This window comes from Sapajus apella, unplaced genomic scaffold (assembly GCF_009761245.1).
Source record: "Sapajus apella isolate SASKATOON/1434 unplaced genomic scaffold, GSC_monkey_1.0 scaffold16, whole genome shotgun sequence".
Classification (NCBI taxonomy): domain Eukaryota; kingdom Metazoa; phylum Chordata; class Mammalia; order Primates; family Cebidae; genus Sapajus; species Sapajus apella.
The window spans coordinates 14,851,462-14,858,437 of NW_022436956.1; the positions used below are offsets into that span (position 1 = coordinate 14,851,462).

At 39.9% G+C, this 6,976-nt stretch overlaps 1 protein-coding gene across 4 annotated transcripts in view; it reads right to left on the reverse strand.

The window, feature by feature from the left end:
* Nucleotides 1-6,976, reverse strand: part of ARHGEF12 (Rho guanine nucleotide exchange factor 12) — a 152,078-nt gene that overhangs the window by 118,734 nt on the left and 26,368 nt on the right. The gene's annotated exons all lie outside the window — the stretch shown is intronic.

Genomic DNA, 6,976 nt, shown 5'->3' on the forward strand with positions numbered 1-6,976 from the left:
GCTGAATATATAACATGAATTCAAATGTTATAAAGTTGAAAAATCTGCAAAAGCTTCCATAATGTTTGAAGATGCATAACATATAGCCAAAGTTTAAAAACATGCACGGGAGCAACAAACACCAAATTTACTATGATGTTTACTTCTGGAAAGGGGCAGAAGAGAATAGGATTGGGGGAAAATACCCAGGAGAGCCTCAACTTCATCTCTGATTTTTATTGTTTACCTCATCCCCCAAAAAGAGAATGCTAAGTAGGAGGTACATGGGTGTACATTATATTACTTTATTTTTCCTCAAATTTCAGTTTATTGTGAAATATTGCAAGTATAAGACCAAAAAAAGAAAATTTAAAAATCAGCTGTTGCAGTTACATTAAGACTTCTGTTTAGTAACACTGAGAAAGCAAGCTTCAGGATTTTTCCTTTTCTAGAATTTAGAATTAACTAGCTTAAAGAATAAAAATTCTTGTATACTCTGGAATAGACTATTTCTGTTGAAACTGCATCACTCCAATTAGTCTCTATAAAGTAATAAACATAATGATTAAATGGCTTATATCACCAGTTCACTGACTTTAACTCTCTAAAACTTACTGATAAACAACAGTTCTGAAATAGCTCTCCTTTATCTCTGAAATTTATTATAAGTTTTCAATTAAAAACAAAAGATCTGGCTGAATGGGATGACTCGCGCCTGTATTCCTAGCACTTTGGGAGGCTGAGACGGGTGGTCTACTTGAGGTCAGGAGTTCAAGACTAGCCTGGCCATCATGGCAAAATCCCGTCTCTACTAAAAATATAAAAATTAGCTAGGCATGGTGGCGTGAGCCTGTAGTCTCAGATACTTTGAAGGCTGAGGTGGGAGATTTGCTTGAACCTGGGAGGCAGAGGTTGCAGTGAGCTGAAATTATGCCACTGCACTCCAGCCTAGAGAACAGAATCTCAGGAAAAAAAAAAATTTTGAGTATATACTACTTTAGTCAGCAGTGATGACATAAGACAATGTTGTTATCATGGAGACAGCTAGACATCAAGAACAAAACCAATTCTGTTTCAGCAGCTAAAGAATGACCACCTATATTATAAATGCTGGCAAACAAAAATAATTTAAGGGCTAGATGTCATTCACTTATGAAATCTTTCTGGGTAATAACAGACACTGGGGCCTATTTGAGGGTGGAGGGTAGGAGAAGGGAGGGGGTAGAAAAAATAACTTTTGGGTACTACGCTTAGTAACTGGGTGACAAAGTAATCTCTACAATAAACTCTCACTACAGGAGTTTACCTGTATAACAAACCTGCACATGTACCCCTAAACCTAAAAGTTAAAAAATTAAAATTAAAAAAATAAAATATTTCTAAAAGGGAAACATACATAGAAAAAATGAGTTTTGATATTGGTCAGACTGAGGTCAAAACACGGCACAACCACTCAATGTTTTGTGTGACCATAAGCAAGTTTACTGAAAGTCACTGAACCTTAATTTCTTCACAACTGATATTAAGTATCTGTTTTACAGGAATACTGTGAAGATTAAGTGAGGTAAGTACACAGCCTGATGCTTAGAACATACCAGGTAATAAACAAATGCTGATTCCCTTTAATAAAAAGGTTACTCAGGCCAGGCATGGTGGCTCATGCCTGTAATCCCAGTACCTTGAGAGGCCAAGGTCGGAGGATCTCTTGAGGTCTGCAGTTAAGACCAGCCTGGGCAACATAGGGAGAACTCCATCTCTATAAAAAAATTTAAAAAATCAGCCAGACATTGTGGAACGTGCCTGTAGTCCCAGCTACTAAGGACTTTAGTCAGCAGTCATGATATAAGATGGTATTGTTATCATGGAGATAGCCAGACAGTATGAACGATGAAGTGGGAGGATTGCTTGAGCCCAGGAGTTCCAGGCGACAGTAAGCCAGGATGATGCCACTGTGGCCCAGCCAAAGCAGTGGAGTGAGATCCAGTCTCAAAAAAAGAGGCCACTTAAATATAAGAATATTATCTTAAATTCCATATAAGTTTTCTTCTCTATCACATAATGAAATCTTTCAGTCTTCATTTATCTTTTATTTATTATTATTATTATTATTTTTAGATGGGGTCTTGCTCTCTCACCCAGGCTGCGGTACAGTGGTGTGATCACAGCTCACCACAGCCTCGATCTCCCTGGCTCAAGCAATCCTCCCAGCTCAGCCTCCCAAATAGCTGGAACTACAGGTGTGTGCCACCACGCTCAGCTAATTTTGAAATTACTATGTAGAGACAGGGTCTCACTACGTTGCCAGGGCTAGCCTCAAACACCTGGCCTCAAGCAATCCTCCTGCCATAGCCTTTCAAAATGTTGGAATTCAGGCATGAGCCACTGCACCCAGTTATTTTATCATTTAAAAAGCATTCTAGGCTGGGCGTGGTGGCTCACCCCTATAATCCCAGCACTCTGGGAGGCCAAGGCAGGCAGATCACAAGGTCAGGAGTTTGAGACCAGCCTGACTAACATGGTGAAACTGGTGCACATCTCTAATCCCAGCTACTCAGAAGGCTGAGGCAGGCGAATCACATGAACCTGGGAGGTGGAGGTTGCAGTGAGCCGAGATCACGCCACCGCACTCCAGCCTGGGTGATGGAGTGAGACTCTGTCTCAAAAAAAAAAAAAAAAGTATTCTAACAGATTTTTTTTTATTAAAAGCATCTAAACAGAAATTATTTTGTGCTGTCCTATAACCCTTAAAACTTCCATTAACAAATTTCTCCCAAAACTGTAAGAAAAATTTCAAAACTATTCACATACCACAATTCTGAGATGTAAACAACAGAATTACAGAGCTGCTCTTTCCTTCCCATGCTGTGTGATCCCTACGTGAGTAAGCAAGCACCACAAGAATCAGATGCAAGACTAGTGGAAAGCAACTAAGCTTCTTAAAACTACTCAACCGTACTTTGCCAGTGTAGCACTGACGTGTTAAATTTGTTTTCCTAATTCTTTCTTTCTTTTTTTTTTTAATGGTGTCTAGCTCTGTCGCTAGGCTGGAGTGCAGTGGCACGATCTCAGCTCACTGCAACCTCCACCTCCCAGGTTCGAGCGATTCTCCTGCCTTAGCCTCCGAAGTAGCTGGGATTACAGGCATGGGCCACCATACCTGGGTAATTTTTTATATTTTTGGTAGAGACGGGGTTTCACCATGTTGGCCAGGCTGGTCTCAAACTCCAAACCTCAAATGATCTGTCTACCTCAGCCTCCCAAAGTGCTGGCATTACAGGAGTGCACCATGGTGCCCGGCCTCTAATATTTTTATCCATCTGTGTTAGATATTGTCATGTGATCTTGGAGTGGAGAAGATGCAGAAGTTCAGAATTAAGAAATTTGAGTCAAGATGTTGGGGACAGACAACAGTCATGTTAATTTACCTGTTGCTCACAGGCAGAAAAAGGAAGAAATCAGCCAATACTTTTGTGGAAGAAAAAGAAACTCTATATTTGAATTGCAACAACAGATCACCCACTGTATTATTTTACCGCCCACAGCATGTCATGAAAAGATCAAAAAAACAACTTAAGGCCAGCATTGGTAGCTCACGCCTGCAATCTCAGCACTTTGGGCGGCCAAGGTGGTAGGACCACTTGGGGCCAGAAGTTCAAAACCAGCTTCGGCAACATAGTGAGACCCTGTCTCTACTAAATAATTATACAGTAACTCTCCCAAAGCAGGTAGTACATTTAAATTTAAATTAAATTTGAGTCCTGAATAAAGATTCCTTGTTTTCTGGTTTTATTTTTTTGAGGCAGGGTCTCACTCTGTCACCAAGCTGGAGTGCAGTAGCACAATCATGGCTTACTGCAGCCTGATACTCCTGGGCTTGAGCAATCCTGCCACCTCAGCCTCCTAAGTAGCTGGGCCCATAGGCATATGCCACCACATCCAGCTAATTTTTTACTTACTGTAGAGATAGGACCTTGTTATGTTGCCCAGGCTGGTGTCAAACTCCTGACCTCAAGCAATCCTCCCACCTTGGCCCCCCAAAGTGCTAAGATTACAAGTATGAGCCACCATGTCCAGCCTCTTTTCTGTTTTTAATGGAACCTTTTCTCCAAAGTCTTATAATGGATAATTAGCTGGCAGGATCACTTTTCCTGTCTATTTTTCTATTGGAAGTGCTAACGGGGATACATGTAATTTCTATAATTTGACCTAAAAATTATCCTTCCCTACTTGGAAGGTGCCCTTTTTCAACCAAGCTTATTGCTTCAGAAGTGGTGCAAATAAACTAGTGGGAGAGTCAGCTAATACTTATCAAGACAACCAGGTCTATCAACTGGTAATCCATAGGGTGACAGATGTCAGAAACAAGTCTTTATAGACATATCATCTATTTCTTCTTGTTAACCTTAAGAAATTAGAAGTAGGATCTTTGGCAACATATAGAATTTAAAGGATTGAAGTACAGGAGGAAGTAACAAACTGAAGTTGTTAATGACCTCATTAAATTTAAACAGTCCCCAAATAAGAATATTTTTTAAGAGCCAAACTTTAATCTCAAATGTAGTACATTTATATTAAACACCCAGAAACTTGAGAGTCATCCTAGATCCCTCTTTCTCCTTTATTCCTATGTCTTACTGATCACCACACTCCTCTCCAACCCTATCACCACTGCCCTAGTTCAGGAGCTTCTTATATTTCCCAGCAGTCTCCCCGCTGCATTCCTAGTCTCAAGAATTATTCCTTCCAATCACCTATCAGCTTACTAAAACAGTTACCTTTTCATTAAAATAAAGATGAAATAAATAAAAACAAAAGTTTTTCACTTAAAAACAAAGTGTCTCTCATGACAAAGTCAATATATATTCATAGTTAAAAGCCTAGAAAATAACAGATGAGCATGAAGAATAAGACAAAAATAATCCATAATCTCACAACCCAGAAATGCTGTTAAAAAGTAGTACAGGCCAGGTACAGTGGCTCATGCCTGTAATCCCACCATTTTGAGAGGCCAATGTGGGACAATCACTTGAGCCCAGGAATTCGAGACCAGCCTAGGCAACACAGTAAGAGCTCATCTCTACACAAAATTCAAAAATTAGTTGCGCATGTTGATGCGTGCCCATAGTCTCAGCTACTTGAGAGGCTAAAGCTATAGTGCCTAGGTGACAAAGTGGGACCTGGGCTCAAAAAAAAAAAAAAAAAAAAAAAGCGGTACATGTCCTAGAAGTCTTTTTAAAAGCATTATATGAATGTTTTTTTAAAATGTAACTGGCATTATATTTGAAGTTTTACCCCATATTTTTCACATATCATGAACAATTTCCTCACTAAGGTTTACTTGAAAATGCCTTTAATGCCTACATATATTCTATCAAATGACATATGGTAATTTATTAACAGCAGTCCCCTGGGAGCTCCTTGTCATCCCAGTTTCTAGGTCCACCTCTTCAGAGGCACCAGACTTACATTGGTTCCTCTTCGCCCCTACTAAAATAATGGTGTGGTTGACCTCTTTGTATAAAACTGCCAGCTAAACCTGTATTATCCTTAATGTCTTGAAATATATACCAAAATTGGCATTACTAATTCAAAAAATTTAAACATTTCTTAGGCTTCTGAAATATATGATCAAATTATTTTCTGTAAGTTTAAACCAATTTACACGCCCACCTGCACAGTATAAGAAATTCTGCTTCACCACAGCCCTCTTGTAGCAGTAAATTGTTGTTTAAATTACAATTAAAAAGAAAGATGGGCCGGGCGCGGTGGCTCAAGCCTGTAATCCCAGCACTTTGGGAGGCCGAGGTGGGTGGATCACGAGGTCAAGAGATCGAGACCATCCTGGTCAACATGGTGAAACCCCGTCTCTACTAAAATTACAAAAAATTAGCTGGGCATGGTGGCGTGTGCCTGTAATCCCAGCTACTCAGGAGGCTGAGGCAGGAGAATTGCCTGAACCCAGGAGGCGGAGGTTGCGGTGAGCCGAGATCGCGCCAAAGAAAGATGAAGCTCCCAGCACAGCATGGGATAGCCTCAGGGATTTTTCTGAAATTTTTTTGTTTGGTGCCCAAGATTTGTCCTTATACTACAGCACCATAACCCTTATTTAGATTTATTTATTCATACATCTATTCAAATATCTATAGACTGCCAATCTTCTTCCACGTATGGGAACAAAAAAGTGATTAAGAGCCAGGCACTGTGGCTCGAGCCTGTAGTTCCAGCTAGTTGGGAGGCTAAAATGGGAGGATCGCTTAAGCCCAGGGCTTCAAAGCTGCAATGCACTATGATTGTGCCTGGAAAACGTAGTGAGACCCTGTCTCCAAAAAGCCCCCCAAGGCAAGTGAATAAGACAGGCAAGCTCAATAAAGCTGGAAAACTAAGTTCCATTATATTCCTCCATCCAAAGCAGTGTCCTAAGTTCCATGATACTCCTCCATCCAAAGCACTGTCCTCAGAAGCTATCAAATCCACTCTCCCCCAATCATCTTTTAAATCTGGTCTAGGGACTCTCCTTAAGGAGAGGCAGCCTCTACTTGATCAACATTTAATCTGTAATAAGGGAAAGTGGAGAGATAAGAAGTGGGAGAAGGTAAACAAAGTCCAAAAAGTGAGTTCATGTTAAGGAACTTGACATTATCCTGTTGGCTAACAATTGTTTCCCATACCTAAAATGCTATCTTCGTGATTTGCCACAGTCACATAAGCCCTGAACTATTAGGCACTTAATGTTTTTCTTTAAAGGTAACATTATTTTCCTTTCCAAAGGAAACTTTTATCTCACTGTTATAAATAGAAAGCCAGTATTACTTGCCACAAATAGAAGGCAACACTAGTTGAGGAAATGTAAACTATTAAATTTAAAAATATTAAAAATGAAATACAAGTAAGACATTTCTGGAAATAGGGATAATAAATTAATCAGCACACTTGTAACCTGGTCATTGGAGCAGCCTCAAAAAAAAGGCATTTCATGTTTCCTTTTCTTCGAAACTCC